This window comes from Actinia tenebrosa, unplaced genomic scaffold (assembly GCF_029948245.1).
Source record: "Actinia tenebrosa isolate PJP-AT-01 unplaced genomic scaffold, QUT_ActTen_1.0 PGA_scaffold5__44_contigs__length_20552954, whole genome shotgun sequence".
In the NCBI taxonomy this organism is placed as follows: domain Eukaryota; kingdom Metazoa; phylum Cnidaria; class Anthozoa; order Actiniaria; family Actiniidae; genus Actinia; species Actinia tenebrosa.
Window position 1 is genome coordinate 9,174,935 of NW_028292582.1, and position 22,179 is coordinate 9,197,113.

General features: G+C 34.0%; 1 protein-coding gene across 6 annotated transcripts in view; it reads right to left on the reverse strand.

Moving 5' to 3' along the window:
• The window catches only part of LOC116293260 (uncharacterized), a 49,788-nt gene that overhangs the window by 7,502 nt on the left and 20,107 nt on the right, over positions 1 to 22,179 (reverse strand). For 5 of the 6 annotated variants that reach the window (XM_031700666.2, XM_031700664.2, XM_031700663.2 and 2 more), the window contains exons 2-4: positions 19,286 to 19,350; positions 13,106 to 13,175; positions 5,163 to 5,328 (exon numbers count right to left, since the gene is read on the reverse strand). The gene's annotated coding sequence lies outside the window, so the exon portion shown is untranslated. The remainder of the gene's footprint in view (positions 1 to 5,162; positions 5,329 to 13,105; positions 13,176 to 19,285; positions 19,351 to 22,179) is intronic. The other variant, XM_031700667.2, reaches the window with a different exon arrangement.

Sequence of the window (22,179 nt, forward strand, 5' to 3'; positions counted from 1 at the left end):
TGCTTTGTTGAAGACGATCGAAATCATTTGTAGAAGAAAATGTTTTTTAGTTAAAGCAAGTAATTTGAAAAAAAATTTCCAAACCGCAAAACTAGCCTTTGATAAGGCAAATAAAAGTGAATTGAATTGGTCATAATCTTGCATCTGCGCCTTAATTTATATCAGGCGTAATAGACTGATTACAAATAAAAGGTAAAATTTGATCGCGGTACTTATCGAATCGTGTGTTCGGCTTCAAAAATCTAAATTTAGATGTGCATGAGAGGGAGAAGGAACGAATAAGAAATAACGCCAACATAGGAATAACTGAGGTAAATTTTCAACTAATTAAATAATAAACGTTTTTCTGGACTATTTTTTTTTCTCCAGAATTTGGTATTATATCATAAGTGTCTAATGACCAAAACTAATGTAGTCTCTTAACCACAATCGTTTGATGAAGTTGAGGTTTTAAGAGAAATATTTTTTAATGTTTCTTAATGTCAAAGTGTCGCAGACTAACTAATGTGAACTCGATTCTTATTTTTTCCCCAAGGCTAGAATTTTAGATTAGCTTATTTTTGAACTGGAAATTAAGATCGCTTATCGAGCTATTTTGGCTAGCTTCTTAGTGGTGAACCCCGTTGAGAGTAAAATCGCAGTATGGGGTTCACAGTTTTTTAGTTTTAAGCTGCGCCCTGTTGCTTTGTTTTACAAATTTGGTCTTACCCTGGGAAGTCGACAACGTATTTCCACAATATTTCTAACAGCATTCACATCACCCGCAATATATTACGATGCTGACTTAATAAAAAGCTTCTACAAAATTCCTAATTAAAATGTAGTCAATAATATTCCGTCTTCTAATTACTTTAATAAATTTGTTGTTCTAGCGAACGCTGCTGCTTTGGTCTGAATTTACGTTTTATAGCTCCTAAAAGTTTTTTTAACCGGTGGAGATCAATTTTTGGTTGTTTTTGTCGAGTTTGCAATGTTAGATTACCTGCGAAAAAGGTCATTTATATTGTGTAAGGATGAACAAACGTACAATAGTGAACTTAAGTAATTCTCATAGAAGCCAATTACGTATAATTTTGAATTAACACAAGTTTTTTTTTTTCGAGGAAACCATCTTTATATATTAATGGGCTCACAATTTTTAAAACGTATTTTGTCGTTTTTAAGTTATATATTGTTTTAATTTCAAAGATTCCCCCCCCCCCCCCCCCCCCAAGCCTTTTTTGCTATACCTAAGGGATTTTAAATCTTTTCCCCATTATGCCAAGGTGAAGAATGCCGATTTTCGCTGGTATGACAATATTCATATTTTCCTTGTTGGAATTGTCGAAAAATATTAAGAATAATTTTTTTTAAATAAAAATTTTTCATTTTATTCTCTCCAAAATTAAAATTCTTACCTCGGATGCATATTTCCGAAAAACTCAAAATTCAGTAAAAAAATTCCGCGACAAAAATGGGAAAATAAAAATCTTCGAGGTTCAGCAATTGAAAATATCCACAAGAATGAAAAGCTTAGAAAAAGTTTTATATTTTTCCTGATTAAAACAGGATAATTTTAAATAATTTATCTTGTAAATTATTACATCAATCAGTAATAATGATGTGGGGTTTTTTCACATATGATAAAAGATAGAAAACTAAATGCTGAAATCATTTGAAATTCTACCAAAAAAATCTAAATGAATTGGAAAAATATATATATTCATTCAAGTAAGTACTTTTGATATGATTTGCTTCGTATGAATATTTCGCTACTGCAAAAATAATAACGAGTATTGCAACGATAATGTTAAAATATATAGAGTAATTACGAAAGCGCACTCTGAAAAGTCTGACAAGATCAATGTTTGAGATCTTTAAGATAAATATTTGAATAATCAACTCGACTCTGTGTTGTTAAACCTTTTTTTTTTGTTTTTTTTGTCGTTATTTGAGTTTGTATAACATACGGTTAACACCAGGGTTTAATTATAAAACAAAAAAGGAAAAAAATCAAGATTCGATAACGACTGTAAAATTTCTAAATCATCGTGCATCTCAGTTGGGAGTACAAACTTCCTTAAAAAATTTCACGTGCTTCAGGGAAAGCTTCCTAGGAATGATAAGAAATTTTCTTTTGTGCAATAGTGCAATTCGCCATTAATGAACAGGCAAGTTTAGAATTCCTTTATATTACTCTTAAAAATATCAAATTCGCAATCTTGGGCCACTGTCATTGTCATTTCCCTGAGAATAAGATATTTCGTTTGAGTTGTATCCATATCTATTATGTCTTCTCATGCGCAATCCTTAAACAAAGAAATGATACTCTAGGGAATGACATGTGGTCTGAAATGAGAAAACATTACATCCAAGGCGGTTAAGGGGCTTATTCTTTGGGTTCCTGGCTTCCCCATCCTCGCAAAACCCCGCGCTAGCTAGATTCCTATTCAATCCGAGATTTCTGAGTTAGATCCTTGCCCTGACATAGACCAACTCTGAGGTTGTTTCAGGGTTCGATCTGTAAACTAACAAACACTTACGACTGCAAACTGCATGGCTGCAATTTGCGCCGTAATAGCAGTCTGTCAAGTCCCCCGAGAAACATCATTGTAAAGAACATTGATTATGCCCTGATCAGCGCATAGGTTGATTGCAGGGTTGATTCGATGAAAATTGATAGACTTGAAGAAAAGAATACGAACATGACAAGCTAGTCACATAGAGGGCGCTGGGGTCTGGCTCAATACAATCCATTATTTCTTGATGAATAACACAAATACCAAGGTACCATATCAGTGCTAATGTAATATCTTGTCAAAATATGTGTGAGTGGTTCGTACGCCAGGCATACTGGAGTCTACGAACGTCAGTAAACTTTTAGTACTAAGATAAATTTTATATTATATGTCTAATAAAAAGCAATAACGTGCGTCTTGACCGTGACCGTAACATTGTCGTATCGGAGCATTTTGATTGGCTAAGAAGCGTTCTCGCGCACTGTTATTGGTTAAAAAACGTCCTCGATCGTCCTATTTCAGGTTCTTCTCAAATTTATCCTTTTTAAACTGCAAAGTGAAAAGGCTATTTGAAAAACGAGTAAACAACTGGGCGAGTTTCGAAGTTCAAACTAATTAGCAAGAGTAAATTCAAACTAATTTGCCATTTGAGAGAGCATCTCAATATTACTGAGTAAGTCTGGCTAAGTTAAACATGTATATTTAAAAAGAATCAGGAGTAAAATCCTTAAAAAGAGTCGAAATTTTACAGAACATTTAATATCTTTCCTTTTTTTTTTTTTTTCTTTTTCTTTTTTCTACACTCATTCAAAAAGTATCGAACTGAAGTAGAATTAATTCTGAACTCGGAAATCTTACTTCCCACCCCGCCCCAAAGATGATTATTTCCTGAACTTTCTACTGTTTCAAACACTCTCAAATACACCGAGTGATCAGAATAAATCTTACTCTCCAATCCATTGGCTCAAGGGATGATTTAAAGCATGCATTTTAAAAAGTGACAAAAAAAACTCAAAGTGTTTTCACGGTTAGGAAGTTGTCAGTGTAAACTTGCAATAAATATTGAAGTATCGATAATTTTCACTTATAATGGATTATGTATGAGCTATATTGACTATGTATAAATGCATAAAAACTACGCAAAATGCACGTCTAGATTACCGAAAAAATAATGAAACAAAAGTAAATAAGTAAAATGGAAAGGAAAGAAAAACGAAAGCACATGTAAGTGTTAGTAATTATATAAATTAATTGGATTTTTTAGATATTTTTTATGTCTGATACTCAGAGAATGATTGCTCAATCTTCCGAGTAATAATAGGTTTTTACCTAAAGAGCTTGCAGCTAAAAAAACGATATTTCAAACCACACATCGGAAAGTAAAACACAGATATTTTTTCACTTCTTACACACCTAACCTTTACACGCAGTTTCTTAGTGAATTTGTACATTTTTAAAGTTTACATTTATTCATCATCTAGATTAACTTTAATTTTAACTTTAAAGGTATTGGTTCTGAAACGAACTCGGTAAAGCCTTACTCTTTGTAATATTACTATCGAGCTGATTGAATTACTGCCTTTATTACTTGGTTTCTTTTAAAAACACCGCGATTTGAACGTTGTAATTAGGTTTAAGATGTTATACTAGCGATAAGCAGTCTTCGTTGAAGGCTAAGTGACTCTCTAAAATATGAATGTTAAAATGTCCTTCAAAATGACTCGGTAAAATTCATATAGATGTATCCATAGTATAATACTGATCTTTCTTGAATATGTAAGAATTTTTTTATTATTTAGATATTTTGTGGAATAATGTGAATTTATGTGGAAAGATGTTTTGGGTTGGTAGTCGTTGCGAAATAATAATGCAAAGTTTTTTTGTTTTTTGTTTTTTGTTTTTTTGTTTTTTAAATTAAAAGGTTTTAATGAATTTTTTGAGTTTCACAACCAAGGGAGTAAGGAAAAGGAAAGAAAGAAAGAAAAGAAAGAAAGAAAAAAGGAAAGAAAGAAAGAAAGAAAGAAAGAAAGAAGAAAGAAAGAAGAAAGAAAGAAAGAAAGAAAGAAAGAAAGAAAGAAAGAAAGAAAACGAAACTACAAGAAATCAAAAAAGAGAAATATCTTGAAACAGATTCGACGATATTTAAACAGCTCTTATCGCACGCATGCGCAGTTTAAAACCGACAAACGTGACAAAGATCGATATGCATGTACGATATTAACTCAAAATTATGAATGAAAACAAATCAAGACAGCGTAGATAGTATTACGCCTGTAATATACTAAGTGTAAAAAGAAATATAGTAATATTCAACCTTCTTTAGTTTTTTTTTAGTCTATGTTCACTGCTTATGAAGGACGATGGTGCCCGCAACACCCCTTTTTTTCATCAATGCTCCATGCTAACGGTATCTATAGAAATTTCTAATAAAATGCGAAGTAGGTTATTGTGAGTTGCCCGTTGGAATTTAGTTTTGACTGCCGCTAGTCAAAAATATAAATTGTACCGACTGATTATTTTTGATTGGCGGAAGCGAGAAAAACCTTTTTGGCCTGTTCATTCCAACCACTACTACTTGACCTTCAAAACTGATATAAAGCCATAAGGTACACGGATTTAAGAGCGGTATATGTTGGGTTCAATGCGGTGTGAAATAGTAAATACCTTAAGTGTAGTCTCTCGTCTATCTTGAGTGATTCAAGTCGCTCCTGTCGATAAGACCTTAACACACGTTATGATCCACAGAGCTTGTGTGTAGTTTGTTATAAGCGTCAGAATGAACCAATCGGGATAGAGCTCTTGAAAGTACGGCTATCACGTGATATCTACCCTGAAATGTATTATGAATAGAACAAAGAATTAGAAAGAAAGAAAGAAAGAAAGAAAGAAAGAAAGAAAGAAAGAAAGAAAGAAAAGAAAGAAAGGAAGAAAGGAAGAAAGGAAGAAAGGAAGAAAGGAAGAAAGGAAGAAAGGAAGAAAGGAAGAAAGAAATTAAGAAAGAAAGAAAGAAGGAAGGAAGAAAGAAGGGAAGGAATTGAAGGAAGGAAGAAAGGAAAGAAAGAAAGAATCACCGCCACCCATTCTTATAAATGTTGCATAAAAACCAGGACTTGTTGAAGTTCTACAACACATGACTTCTTTTCTAATTATTGCCCCAGGGTGTACCACAGGGAAAGTTCTCCGATCACCTGATATGTTGATAAACTGAAGATATAGCCTTAAGCTTTAGTCAAACATTTATAATGAAGTATATAGCAAAAAAAAGACTAATATCAGTTATTTATCATCAGTAATAGACCATTTTTGAATCTGTCAAATACCGCCGTGTTCCTTGACTCATTTAGGCCCCGTCCACACCATGCCGGATATCTTTGAATCCGAATTTTCAAACCGAAACCGAAAAAAAAGTTTTCCGTCCACACTAATACGCCGCTAGCCGGCGTTTTCAAATTGTTCCACTCTGGAGACCGTATTCGAAAAAATTCGTTTTCAGTGAATCGCCCGGACTAGTGTGGACGGTAGGCCTAACCGAATAAATAAAAATTCGGATTCAAATTTATCCGGCATAGTGTGGACGGGGCCTTAGATACAGGGTTAGCCTTGTATCAGTATCCAAATATTCACTAATACCAATGAAACAATAAAATAACGGAATGCACAGCTTCAACAATACAAACACTTTGAACACGCAGACCTACGCTGGAATAACGCGAATATATGAATATTCAAAGTGATTATTATTATTACTAATATTACTTATTTATTTAATCTAATTATTTTGTTTTTATTATTATTTCTTGAGTTTTACTAAGCGCATTGAGGTAAAAGAACGCGCTTTATAAGCTCTATACATTGTCATTATCTTTATTTACAATTTGCTTCAATTTTATTATTATTATTATTATTATTATTATTATCATCATTATTATTATTACTCTTGCTCTCATCTCCCTCTCAATTTCAACGTATAACCCAACTTTGAAATTCGTCACGTACTCGTTGACGTACTTGTTTTTTTAGGAAACGTAATCACTAAACAGCTACCAATATTTTTCCAAGTTCAAAATTTTAGCCGTTGCATGATCATGACGATAAACTGATTGCATTCATGTACATCGTGATCAAGACTGAATACAAATAAAAAAATACTGCTGAACTTATGGCTCAAGGAATCTCAGTTAAGACTTAGGTCCCGTCCACACATATCCGGAAATTTTTGTATCCGCAATTTTTTTTTTTTTTTTTTTTTTTTTTTTGCGGATACGAAAATGTATATACATGTATATAAAATTCTATACACACAGCTCTCAACTCACATGTTGATTTTTACGTTTACATAGAGTATCATTTGTAATAGATTTATAAATGAGTGTATATACCTTTCAGAAGATGAGATGGATATACTGGCTGTGCGTTCAACATGTATTCATCCATTCAATAACATTAACCTTTGAGTGGTGTGAGTAATGGTGAATATAACTATCGGCGAAGTTTTAAAAACATTCTTATTTATCGATACTATTATATCAGTGCGACCAATAGATTATCGGATTCATTTGGCAAAGCTCTTTCAGTTATCTTTACCGTTAAATCAAATTCTGAGAGCTTTTTGTATTATCACCGAAGATATCCCATAACTTCTTTGGCAGGGATTAACATCATCATTATTTAGTTCAGACTTTTATACAAATAACATTTATCAAATAATTGGGATACTACGCGCGCTATGATTGGTCGAAAACCATGTTTGATGAGAGTATCAAAACACGCTATCGTCATTTTTAATCTATCGCGCGCGCTCATTGGTCAGTTTGAATAAGACGGCAAGTAGGGAGAATTTACTTAGACTTTGGTTTCCTACGCTCCTCTCGTGTTCTCCCAACATCCCGCGTGTTTTGATCAGAGTATCAAACACGGAAAACTGTTTTTGATCTGTTAAATCATATACACATTGCCATTTTTTGTTGTGTATTATGATATCATCCCATTAACCATCATTTTTATACATTATCAAATGACATTAGGCAATAACATAAAAATTCAATCATAATTTCAATAAAATGCGCCAAATTATGTCCATGTCAAGTTTAAATGAAATAGACCCGTAATTGCTAATTTATAATTAATAATTCAATGTTTGAGAAGTACACGGAATCTCAGAGCATCTCTTCTTAAAGCAAGGTCACAATAATTTAAGTAACGTAGACCTCCAGTGAAATGATGTCTCCCATTACTGGGCTGATATATGATCGATGAAGTGATAAAGCCTTTCACTAATGGGTTTTTAGGTTTAATGAACATAGGTAGCATAAATATTACCAGCTGTCATTTTACTTACTTTTTTTTCTGTTCTTTTTTTTCGATTGTCCGTCAGTCCGGCCTTCCGTTCGTTCGTTCGTTCGTTCGCTCGTTCGCTCGTTCGCTCGTTCGCTCGTTCGCTCGTTCGCTCGTTCGCTCGTTCGCTCGTTCGCTCGTTCGCTCGTTCGCTCGTTCGCTCGTTCGTGCGTTCGTGCGTTCGTGCGTTCGTGCGTTCGTGCGTTCGTGCGTTCGTGCGTTCGTGCGTTCGTGCGTTCGTGCGTTCGTGCGTTCGTGCGTTCGTGCGTTCGTCCGTTCGTTCGTCCGTCCGTTTGTCCGTCCGTCCGTCCGTTCGTTCGTTCGTTCGTTCGCTCGTTCGTTCGTTCGTTTGTTCGTTCGTTCATTCTATATACCATATATTCACAAAAAACTTCGTAAGAAATTGCACAAATTTCCACAAATCAGTAAGCTCTGTAGACTTCAGTAGACCGTAGACATAAAATACTTTGCACTTAAATATATGCAATTTTGTCAGTTAACTTTTTCACGGATATGTATGTCATGCACGGATCCGTATGCACTCAGCTTTGTATTCTACTTGATCTTTTCGATCAGATTTATGCCGACTTATGCCAAAGATTATCTAATTTCTTTCACGTGGTGTGTTCGCCTTATTTCTATTATTTCCTTATGGCACGTGAAGTATATAATATAAAGTAAGAGGAAGTTCTTAATAAAAAAAAAAAAGAAAATAGTTACCATTAAAATTGTATTTCAGTCTAATTCAAATACCAACTGCGACCCTAGAGGCATTTTTCGTGAGCGGGGGTTTCTAGAAAGGGTATACAGCGATAAGCGGCCGCATTTAAGTATAGGTAATAGGACTGCTGTACAAGTTGGAAATTATTGGATAAAAAAAAATCCGAGGACTGACAAAATTGGAAGAGCCCGAGGAATTTTTTGAATTCAATTATTTCCAAATTGGACAGACATGTAGTCCTATTGCAGATTAATTATATCATCCCAAGCTATACTAGACTGATTCCATAAGTCATAGTTTTCCCTCGTAAGAGGGCGAATGGAAACGATCCAAATTAATCTTTAATTTGGACAGGAGAGAGAATTTGAAAATAATACTGTAGTTGCTTATATGGGATTATAGAGTGATCATACAATTACTAACTTAATTGCGTGTAATCCGCCTCAAATTACTTCAGTTTATTCAAGGAATTACTTTACACCAAAATCATGCACTAAGTTTAGTTTTAATCCCGAAAAAGTGGTTAATTCTCCATATTTCAACATATTGACTCACAATACGATTTAAGCCCAATATTTAAATAAGAATGCAACTTTCCATCATTATATTCCTTTAATCTTTTCTTCTTTCTTTTCTTTTCTTTTCTTTTTTATTTTTTTCATTTCTTTTCTTTTCTTTCCTTTTTTTTGTTTTTGTTTTGTTTGTTATGTATATTTTCATTGGTTGATATATCAAGAAAGTGCCAAAAAATATTGCAAATTTTGACATCGATATTTTGAGGCTCGAAAGAACACAGGGAGCCCAGTTATTAAAAATGCATAATTTCTTAATACCTCGTTATAAATAATTTATAATAGTTTATTGAGATCAAATTGGAGACACTTATATATGGGGTAGCACATTACGTTGCCCGGAGGCAAACGAAATTCTGTCGCTTGAGTCAGACGGTCATATTCTATTTTTCAACTCAATTATCCATGACTTTTGAAATTTTGGACTTTTAAGACTGCATGTTGTCTGTCTTAAGTTTTCGCAATAAATGACCAAAGCAACGTCTTAATTCCTCGTTTTTTTATTGAATGGAAAAATAATATTCATAATAGACGTGAGACCTGTCGATTATTTTAATTTAGTTGCTCATTCTAAAAATATATATATATATACACTCGATTGCAGAAACGTTGTAGTATACATTTATACATATATCTAATTTATTCAGGATATTTAATGATATGCAAAACAGAAAAGTCGATTTATTTATTGTGTGATTCATTCAATGACTGTCAAAATATTTTTTCTTGTCTATTAAATCGTACAGATTATTATCGTACAGGTTTTAAGCGTTTAAAATGGTTTTTTTTTTTTTTTGCATTATGCATCTCATTAGATATTTGTACAAATGTATAGATGTATACTACAACGTTTCTGCAATCGAGTGTATACACCTACTTGCAAGAACGTTGTCATACAAGAATAGAACATTAGCAATTTAGTGAGAAAGGAATACATTAAAAGACAAAAGAAAAAGTTCAGCTTCAGTGATCTTCTTTTGTTTTTTAATATAATTCTTATCCCACTAAATCACTGTTTTATTTTCGTATGTCAACGTTCTTGCAAGTAGGTGTATATATAGTAAAATAAAAACAACAATACTGAATCAATAACAGAAGAATTATGATCTTTTTAAATATGATAATCCAGAATATGAGAGAATCTTTCATAATCAGGCTTGCAAACATCATAGGTATAGTTTGATATTACACCTTTTGCTGTTCATTAAGAGAAAATGTACATTCATTTGTGCCAATAGTTGTATCAATAACGTGTAATGTACTTTCATCAACACCACAAGTAACATCATTAGCGCGGATCAACTTTCAATAACGATATTTGAATATGCGTGTACATTCATAGGCATCAATAGACAATCAATAGCGCGTTTGTACATTCATATGCGCGGAATGTATTTTCTTTTGCGCGAAATTCAACTTCAATAACACCAAATGACAAACAGTAGCATTTATGGACAATCATTTACCCAAAAGTGAAAATTCATTAGTGCTATTAGCATAATCATTGACAATCTATAATGCGTTTGGACAATCATGAGGGCCAATGTTATATTCTATAGCGTGGTTCGACAAACATTTGCATGATTCGAATGAACAATAAGAGAAATAAAACAATCATTAGCGATTTTTGTTTATCACTTTAAAACATATAAAAAAACTCAGGTAACTGCCTCCATAATAGCGGCTGCGTAGGAGAATAGCAATTAGCTCACTTAAAGCAGCAATCAAAGGCGACATCAGCCGTCCAGAGATCCAACAACATACGAACGATCGGGCTGAGGCAAGACGACAAGGGATTGCTCTAGGTCACTATAGAACGCAGTTGCTAATGGAAGGGCTCCAGAGAAATGTGGCAACTATCACTATCGCTAAATGTGGTCAGTGGTTCAGTTATATGCAAACGTATTTGCCACGATGTATAAATGGCGAAGAAATTAAAGGCTAAAATAGATAAAAAATCGCTAATGATTGTTTTATTTCTCTTATTGTTCATTCGAATCATGCAAATGTTTGTCGAACCACGCTATAGAATATAACATTGGCCCTCATGATTGTCCAAACGCATTATAGATTGTCAATGATTATGCTAATAGCACTAATGAATTTTCACTTTTGGGTAAATGATTGTCCATAAATGCAATTGTTTGTCATTTGGTGTTATTGAAGTTGAATTTCGCGCACAAGAAAATACAATCCGCGCATATGAATGTACAAACGCGCTATTGATTGTACATTGATGCCTATGAATGTACACGTATATTCAAATATCGTTATTGAAAGTTGGTCCGCGCTAATGATGTTACTTGTGATGTTGATGAAAGTACATTACACGTTATTGATACAACTATTGGCACAAATGAATGTACATTTTCTCTTAATGAACAGCAAAAGGTGTACTACTATTAGAATCATACATTTCGATTGTTTGTTTTTCTGCGCGCGCTACGCTGTTTGCTCGCGTTTTCTTCTTGTTATGACTGGAGAGATTGAATCGATTATTCGCTTTGTAGGATTCTAAATATTCCTTCATTTACGAGCTAGCAATACCTGGTCGTAATAACGCCGTAACGTTACGGATAATCATAGATCAGCCGTAGAATAACGACCGAGAAACTTTTAATAGCCAAAACAACAGACATTTTGGCGTCACAAGGAGAGATGGGTTAGAAAAGTAAATGTTACTCCAGCTTTCCTGCATTATGTAGATCAGTTCTAATATAGATCTATTATAAATATTCTATGATTCATTATGACATGACTATTAAGATTGCATGATCTGTTTATTTGTATCTATCCCATTCATTCCCTTGTTTATTTGTTTAATAAAACTAAAAACTAAATTTATTATGTATTTATTTATCTACTTATTTTTTACAGGGGCTATTTTTGGTATTTTGCTATAGTGTTGTCACTGTTACAAACTTATGTCAGAAACACCCTATGTATATTTATGTCCAAAACAAACTATACATTAAGATAATATTATAAATAATCCGTTATGATCTATCTATTTGTATTTGATATTTAAATATTGTATTTTATTTTTTATTTTTTAAAGAAGATGCTTTTTTTCATGGAATTTATATATGTATATTTTTTATTTTATTTATTTATTTTTATTCTTATTATTTTTATTATTTTCATTTTATTAATTAATTAATTTATTTTTGGTAAGTGCGCTGCCCCGAGTTCTCCGCACATATTTGTTTCGACTTCTCTCTAAAAGATATATCTCTAGCTTTGAACACCATTAAAACAAAGCAGTGATGGAGAGAGTGGACAAAGTACGCACCTTCAGCTCCCTGGAAGACCAGCAACTAGTTGAATAAACGCTGACGTAAAAAATAAGTCTGTAATATAACCTCTTTTTATAAAATGAAAAGTATCGTCTTGGAATCGTGTGATAAATGATACGAATTCGTTTGTCTGACGATTAAGGGACCATTTGTAGAAGGATCGCAACGATTCGGCTGCAAACTGCTAGACTTAGTTCATCAGACGATGGTGTAGAAATGGATGGTGTGTCTGTTATATCCCTCTTTATAGTTTATTTATGTCAAAATAACCTACATTTCAAGATTATAATATACATAATTCCAAATATTCTATTAGTGCAATATGTATAGAATAATACATTTTTTTTACAAAGATTTTATAATCTATAGTAACTATCTAATTAACGAGAAGCGTTCGCTTTGCAAAGCACTTTTAACAATTAGCAAAAAGTGGAGAAAATAAATGACCCAAACACCTTGTAAATAGCAACGACGTTGAAAGAATTTTAGAAAACTCCTAACGCTAGAACTTTATTTAACTAGGTTTATAATAATAACAATGATATTCCATGCTAGTGCACGTGAAAAAAAGAGGGAAAGTTGTTAGATGGGGTAGCATTCTATTTTGAAGTCAATTTATTTTATTTCAGGAAATAAAATTATGATCGCAATGAAATATCAAATAAATAAGTCAAAATAACTCACCGTTTGATTAGTTCGTGTGTTTTGGACTGCTAGTTCTCAGAAAGCATTCTTTTTCCTTCTTAATGCGTTCCTGTTGGACGAGAAGTAGTAAAATAACGGCGAAAAAAGTATAATTAACGAACAGATCTATTAACATACGGCAGATAATTGAATCGAAGTTCTATTGCTCTTTGTGGAATAAAATGAATTTCTACTAGTCTATCATATTTTGTTAAGGATGGGAACTGGCAAAAGTGAATCAGTAGGTTGGGGGAGGGGGGGGGTAAGAAAATGCTTCTAAGTCTTTGTTTTTTAAAAACAAACAGCAACAGCAAAATCAAAACAAAAAAACAAACAAAAAAACCAAAAACAATAAATAAATAAATAAATAAATAAATAAATAATAATAATAAAAAAAAAGACAGGAAAAAAAGGTACTAAGAAAATTTAACTTCTGCTACACAAGCAATGTGGTATTTAAATTTTATTACACATATAGGGTCGATATCTGTGTGATAAAGCCGTGAATAAAAACCATATCAGTGAAGTGATACGATATCACTTCACGGTAAACTGGAAACTGCAAATTTAGTCATTTTATCGACCCTTAATTTGTGATAAATAAATTAGCAAATGTTGAGAACCTGATATAGTTTATATTCACTCGTTTTCCATTGCATATCGCTCACTTGCTGGCGGACTCGCTCTTTCGCGATATGATATGGAAACTCATGAATGATAACGATATCAAGCTCTTGACATCTGTGATAATCTCTATGAGTTTATTTCAGTGGATGTAATGCCACTCTGTCCGTGGAAAGCCAGTGGTAAATACCATTTATTTATTTTGTTATTTATTCTATCATAGTAATTATACTCCTGGGCTGATCTAAGCCAGGGCATGGCTTTCTCAAAGATCTAACCCTGAAGCAACGTCTGGTCTGATCTAAGCCAGGGCATGGCTAACTCACAGATTGAACCCTGAAATAACTCTGTGTTGATCTAAGTATGGCTAACTCACAGATTGAACACTGAAACAACCTCCGGTCTGATCTAAGTCAGGGCATGGCTAACTCACAGATTGAACACTGAAACAACCTCCGGTCTGATCTAAGTCAGGGCATGGCTAACTCACAGATCAAACCCTGAAACAACCTCTATGCTGATCTAAGTCAGGGCACGGCTTTTAAGGAGGGAGAATACCCTTGAACCAAGAAAGAAACAAATCGTACATCAGCACATGTGATGCCAAGTCCACTAGCAAGAATTACACTCGAGAGCTAATATTTTAACTTGTTTCATTCTCACTACACAAGACTCTCCCTCCCTTCCTCATCACATCCTTCACCTTTAAAGTAATCCCACCCCTATATTTCAATTCCACAGTTTTAATTGCCATAGGTCTAGCACCGGATCAATTATAAACGTTGCCGTAGGCTGAATTGTCATGGCCGATCAGCTGCTGAGTGCTAAAGAAAAGAAATACAGAACACGCAACGATAAGCTGACAAAAGCCTTTTATCAAAGCATAATTCGAAGCTGAAGAGCGTTATATCACTCGGACTTTTGCTTCCAATTTGTTTTCAGAAAAGTACAATCTAGGTGGCAACAAAGATAAAGATATTCTAGAAGATAGAAATGACACAGGAACATCTGACCCAAGATGAAAATATCATATATAAATGTATAATTTAAATTTGAATTTAAAGGAGGAAGGTTTGTTTGCTGACAATTGGCAGGGTTTCAATGTCACGTAGTTTTTGTTATGATAAAAGACGCTGGCTTTCCTTTTAGTTCTTTATTCTGATTGATAGGTTTTCGCTACAGATGTAGTTCAAGACAATGGCACAACGTTAGCCTTAATGGCATTTCACGAAGTTATTTTAGGATGAAATAAGCCATTGTGAAATGTTTAGTAGTGTATGGATAAAGGTTGTGAGAACTCTTAAAAACAATGAAATGGGAATTGTTATCCGTCCATCCGTCCATCCGTCCATCCGTCCATCCGTCCATCCGTCCATCCGTCCATCCCTCCCTCCCCTCCCTCCCTCCCTCCCTCCCTCCCTCCCTCCATCCCTCCATCCCTCCCTCCCTCCATCCCTCCATCCCTCCATCCCTCCATCCCTCCATCCCTCCATCCCTCCATCCCTCCATCCCTCCATCCCTCCATCCCTCCATTCCTCCATCCGTCCGTCCGTCCGTCCGTCCGTCCGTCCGTCCGTCCGTCCGTCCGTCCGTCCGTCCGTCCGTCCATTCGTCCGTCCATCCATTCGTCCATTCATCCATTCGTCCATTCATCCATTCATCCATTCATCCATTCATCCATTCATCCATTCATCCATTCATCCATTCATCCATTCATCCATTCATCCATTCATCCATCTATCCATCCATTAGGTCTTCATACTTCATAAATAAATAAAAAATATTTCAAAAAAGGTAATTCTATTGGAAGTAAGTAAATTACGCGGTGCCAGGTGAACGGATATTAGTCTCTCATTCTACAGTATCAACATTAAAATCTTAGCTATTTGTCAACCCTTAAAGCTCAAAGTGTTAAGATGTTATTATAAAACAGACATGCGGACTTATTAAAATAGACTTTTGATGTTCTCCATTCAAACAAAAGTAAAGTAAAGACTGCACCACTTTGACAATATAAACACTTTGAAATTCGAGACATTGATATGGATATGACTCAAGCAAACAAAGAATCTCATTCTCAAGAGAATGACGCGCGGTCTGAAATGGGGAAATATTATGCTTGATAGGGTTAATAGCGTCCGAAACGTCAGTTAGTCTTTTCATCTTTTCGCGGTATATAATCTACCCTTTGATCATTACTGTTTCATTAGAAACACCGACGCAGCTCACACTAGTTTTTAGCTAGCTATCTCTTCAAAATCCTTTGTATTTTACTTTCTAGCTTTTGCTGTTTGCTTGGCAACCAAAGGGGTCTCCAAAGGCGGAATAAAGAGTCGTTAAGGATAAAAAATGGAGTTGCTAATGTTCAGATGAAAAGATGTTTTTATATATTTATTATACCCTGGGGTGACTTCTAGAATGGCCATGTTAATTCGTTATGATTATTCATGACTTAAGGATAAAATAACAATATAAACTAGTATACAGCTAATTGAAAAAACGTAGTCGGGTTCAAGAAGATCATATCATCGAAGCTAAGACCGAAAAGGATTTTGGGTTCTCCGAAATGCGTATTATATTTGCATATAGACATGTAAAAATGCACAGTAGAGCAAAGTCGGTCGACCTAGATTAACAACATGCCAAAGCCATGATGCATAAAATGTGCACAGGAAGGGAAAACTGCAATACGCATGAAATTAGCATAATTGTTTGTCTTCCCATGCTCCCCTTCGGTCTTAGCTTTGATGATATAACCTTTTTTTGAACCCGACAACGTTTTTTCAATTAGGTGTATTTAGAGAGGTTGACACCGATGCAACTGATAAATTTGTGGCCCTCTATGTTGAACGACTCCTAGAGAGACGGGACCGCCATTTTACGTGGTCAATTTGGGGTAATTTGCACTCGTGTGTTTTTCAAAGAGTTACGAACTACGGTCTACGCTCTCGTGTAATTTCAACTCTCTGAAGAACACACTCGTGCAAATTAATCCCAAATTACTTGAACACGAAATTGTGTTATTACCTATATATACTAATAAAATGGTGTGACTCTTTACGGGGAATTGTTTAATGAAATCACTTGATCAGTCCAACTTGCCGCTCGTTTGTGTTTCATTGTTACAGTTCAGCAAACTCTATGCAATTTACTGAACTTACTAATTTGTGCAATTTCTTACAAAGTTTTTCACTTTTTTTTTTCACTTATGGTATGGACTCTAAATAGGAAGTTACTCCAGTTTTCTATATTCTGCGAACTCGGTAATTACAAGCTGCACGCTCAAATTTGTTTTTTCGCTGCTGTCAATCAAAAATAATCAGTCGGTATCTTTCATGTTACAGTCAAAACGGCTCAAGCTTACCCCCCTCCCCCCCCAGGTTCCATCAATGGTTTCATTATTCGAATATCAAAATTTATTTTAATTTGACTGTATTGGCCGGCGGCAGTGAAAAACCAATTTCACAATAAGCCGTTGTCTGAATTCGCGGGCTATGGAAAACCGTAATTAAGTTTAACCATTTGAAGATATTTTTTAATCAAAGGTAGCACCATTTACTAAAAAATATTATAAGACCCTTGGTGTTGTTTGACCATTATCGAAATTGTGGTAAAAACCTTAGGATAATCCTACATTTCTAGTTCAGAAGTACGATAATACTTCCTGCGATATTCCTGTTTTTTGTTTTTGTTTTATTTTCACTAGGTTTAACTATGTCAATACTTATATATTTTTCTTTTTTGTCTGCTTTTTTTACCCCTATTTTTATCGTATTTTAAGATTCAGCTCATCTTTTGCCTAAGACCCAATTTTTTTCACTTTTTCGGTGGACCCATAACAGATCGCTGTGGTACTCAAGATAGAACAGTCATCTAAAAACTAACCACTATTATTTTTATTATATATACACACACACACTTGATTGCAGAAATGTTGTAGTATACATTTATACACATATCTAATGAGATGCAAAATATCAAATGAAATGCAAAACTTAAAAAGTAACTTATTTGGTCTTATTTATGTTCTATTGTATCACAGACATAAGCATTGCACTAAGTCAAGTTCTAAAAGTGTTTTACACAAAAAATTGTGGTTAAACAAACATATTCAAGCATGTTTTACATTCTGCATCTGCATTCTGCATCTGCATGACTACTATTCATTATGATATTTTTGCCTTGAGTAGTCGATTTTTTGTTGTTTTTTTTTTTGTTATTGTTGTTGTTGTTGTTGTCGCAAATTTTAGGTGTTTTATTTGAGAGTCAGGCGCTTATCTAGTATCTTTACTGCTTTGACCTGGTATATTTGCCTACTTCCTTGGTATCATTAGTACCGCGCGCTATCTGAAAGAGTCGTCTGGTTTTCTGCTTGCCATTTTAAAGCACTTTGAAAAGGGCAGAACACTCGAAAAATGTAGAGAAACGCTCTGCGCAATAAAACGCAAATTAGAATATTTGATTTTGTTTTGAAGACGAATGAAGAAATTGAAAGCACACTCCTATTGCTTTTGTCCTAGTGCGCAAAGTCCTTTTTGATTAAATAAAGCACGGGCAGCTCAACTAGAAACACACGCGCTAGACTTCGACGCTCGATTTCGCTCTTGACTATGAGAGTCTCAGAGAGGTCGTTTTGGAGCAATTCTGCTTAGGTCCTTATTTCCTACGAAGATTTCTCTAAACTTAGAATGTATGTACAAAATAGATATTAGAGAGAGATAAACACAACCTGCCCTCGAACCTTGTTCTTAATGGCGAAACGGGTCACCATGGTTGCGCTTGAACTTTTCATAATTGTCGATATTTGGTAATTTAATGAGGGTATTTCAAAATGAGATATAATGAGTTTTGCGCAATATAATTAATAAAAAGAAATAAGAAAATAATTGCTTATGTTTATTGCTTTCGGCCCTTTTTCGAATCTTGACGATTCCAAATTCACGGAAGAAATATCATGAAAAAGAATTGATAACCAAACTCAAAGGAACAAAATTGTTGGCGAGTATTTGATTTTTTTCAGTTTACTTTTTTAATTTCTTAACCAAAAAAAAAGAAAAAAAAAATTAAAAATCCGCTTTCCCAAAAACGACCACACACCTAGTTAGTCTTATTTACATATGATTATTAGCGATTAGAGCAACTGTTTAAACTAAGGAATTCATATAAAACGACGCTCATATTTAGTTCACATTCAAATAAATAACTTAGATATTTAGTTACTTCTAGAGGGGAAAAATAAAGAAAAATTGCAGTCTTTACTCTCGATAATTGATCACTCAAATTATATTTGATTTTGTCTGACTGCCATAATTGATCTAGCCCAAAGCTTAATTTTGCCTAAAAATTTCGCACAGCGGTAGCATAGACTTAGCTTAGTTTGTTGCCCGATTTCTATTGAAAAGCTTGTTCAGTATTCAAACTCACGAATTTTTTGTATATCAAAATATGTTATTTTAAGCCAAAATTTTATTCGACTTAACATCATTAGCTTTGATCACTTTCTTCTTCGTGACAATGTATTTTAAAAAATACTTAATTTTCAAAATTTAATCTTACCTTTATTTGTTGGTAGTGGCTTCGTTTAACATACACTGGAAGTTCGTTCGCGAAAAAACATTACCCTGTCAAGCGAAAAGGAGAATAGAATAGAACCGTTAACAATAACGTCTTGAGCTCTCGTTCCGGTTTGACGTGCATAAATCACAAATCAGTCTTTACTTGGTATTTTAGTTATGATAGTTTGTATGACATTATTAATCATCTATTATATAAGAGGATTCAAGTCAGGAAAATGGTTTATGTATCATTAAGAGACCTAAGAATCAATGGTCGTTTGTCAAAGTTAATCTGCTTAGGAAACCTTTAGGTGAACACGAGCATTTGTTATTAGAAACCCAGTTAAATATATTTAATAAGAGATTAAAGGACACGTCACAGTCAACATTATGGTTCAGTATTTAAGCTATATAATATGCACCAAATGTTTGTCTTGTCGTGAATGATAAACACTAGCAAAATCTAAAAATTAGTGGGTCACCAAAAATAATAAATGATAATAATAATAATAATAATAATAATAATAATAATAATAATAATAATAATAAATGATAATAATAATAATACTTTTATTTGAATACTCCCTAAGGGCTTTTCAGACCTAATTTACAATTAGAAATTTAAACTACAGTTAAAATAAATGATATGAATAGCTTCATAGAAAAGAGACGCAATAAAAGAAGAGAAAAAAAACTTGAGAAAAAAACAAACAAACAAACTGTAATGCATTGTGGAACAAGTTTTAGGCCATAAAATATATAGCCCCCATCTTGGAAACAGCCCCTAAAACATCCCCACAATGCATTGCAATGCCAACTTGACAAAGTCTTTTCCTTAATCTCGGAATGGCTAATAGACCAAATATTTCTCGTTTCTGAAATAATAATAGGAAAAATTTTTTTATTGGGAATGGAGATTCACGAAAAAAATTTGGACTCTAAATCTTGATAGGTCTCTAAAAATAGACAGAATAAATATCATAGTAAATTATGAAGATCAAGGGATAATATTTTAAGACACTGTACAACTGGTTTTGAATGCAATCTATAAAGGCTTTGCACCATCACGTGATGGCAGCCAGGACAGGAGGCACAACAATAGAGTCTTTTCCCCCTGGGAGACTGAATTCTTTCTCATGTAAATCAGATTAGAACAGATTGCATTGTTCCTGCCTCCTCTCCTGGCTGTAATCACGTAATGGTGCAAAGCTTCTATTGAGCTTTTGACATAACTAAAGTCATAATGATAAACTAAGCCGATCGACTTAAGTTCAGTCGAAAGCTCAATAAATTTAATTTAAAAGCTGAATCGTACTGTCTCAAAATGTTATCCATTCTAACTACATAATATATATTTTACAAGTACAGATGAATTTTGAATCATAGTAATTTTTAAGATGATTTATTTTTACTCAAAAAACTATTTAAAAAGAAAGTGAATTAAGCAATAAAGCTAAAGTTCTATAACGCTAGGCCTGTGAAATAGGGCACGCGTGATGTTGGGAGAAACACGAGAAAAATTTAAAAATCACGAGCCGGAGGCCAAATAAGGCTGAAAAACGAATAGAAACGTCAATTGCATAGAGAAAAACACATAAGGTTTTGAAAAATACGATAAAGAAAGGAAAAGCAGTTTTATGAATCCGTCTGCGAGTCTAAATCGAATCTAGTCAGATGGCTTAACGAAATATTCTTGCATAACATCTTTTGTTTACTTTTTCTTGAAGGTTGAAATTTATGATAACTCAGTGTTGGTCGTGTTTGTTTAAAGGTGGAACTAAGGTAAAAGCTATTAAGGAGAGTTATTACGTAACTTAGCGACTATATTTAATTCAAAGGAAAAGGGCGGGGGAAGGGGTAGGATGCTTGCTTTATGGCGTCATTAACTACAACTAAATACCAGACTCCCTTGCACGTTTCTTCTTCTTCAGCGAATTAGCACCAAAGACGACTTGCACTAACAGGTCACGTGACCCTACCTCCATTAAAAGGAGCAGTTTTGTCAAAATAAAAAACAGAAATGAAAAGAGCATCTCGGCATTAGTAGGGAGGCGGAGTTTCAGCTCATGATAAGCGAAAAAGAAGAAATGGCATTAAATATAAAATTGAATTTTTTATAAGGATTCTATAAGAAAAATAGATACTTCTTATCATTATATTGATATTATCACTTGATGAATTTAGCCAACTGTTATACTGATTTATTGATGATTTAAAACACGGCACTCATGGATTACAGGTTTTAATTAATTAATAATATTTTTAATTAATTAATTAAATTACTTATTTATTTTATTATATATAAGATTTTTTATTCCATCTTGTATATGTAGTTTATCCCAGTTTTTTTAATTTAATCCTGATGAATTTTACCGCGTATGAATATAGTTATGAGGGGCGTAACCAGGGATATTGAGGGGAGGTGCACAGACAATGATTTGTAGAACCAAAAAAAGGGAATAATGGGAGAGTGATTCATAATGATGCCACAATATGCAGATGGAAAGTGGTCTTAATTTACTCAAAAAACAATTACATGCAATTTTAAAGCAAAAGGAGATAGATGAGCGGACCTTAAGCTTTTATGTGGGGTGGGGGGTGCAAGTGCACCCTGTGCTCCTCCCTGGTTACGGCCCAAGTGCCAAGTGAAAAAGGCGCCATCTTGGAAATATGTTACCAAAAATGCATTGTAATGTCAACTCGACCCAGTCCTTTTCCTCAAAATGGGAATGGCTAAATAACAGTCCAACGATCTACTAACTGGCCACCTAATGAGACGTCACCACCGACTGATCGACCACCTACTTAGGAAAGCCGACCTACTGATCGACCACAAACTGGTCGGATTGCTGACCTATGACCGACCATTTGTTTGGCAACTACATAGTCAGCAGG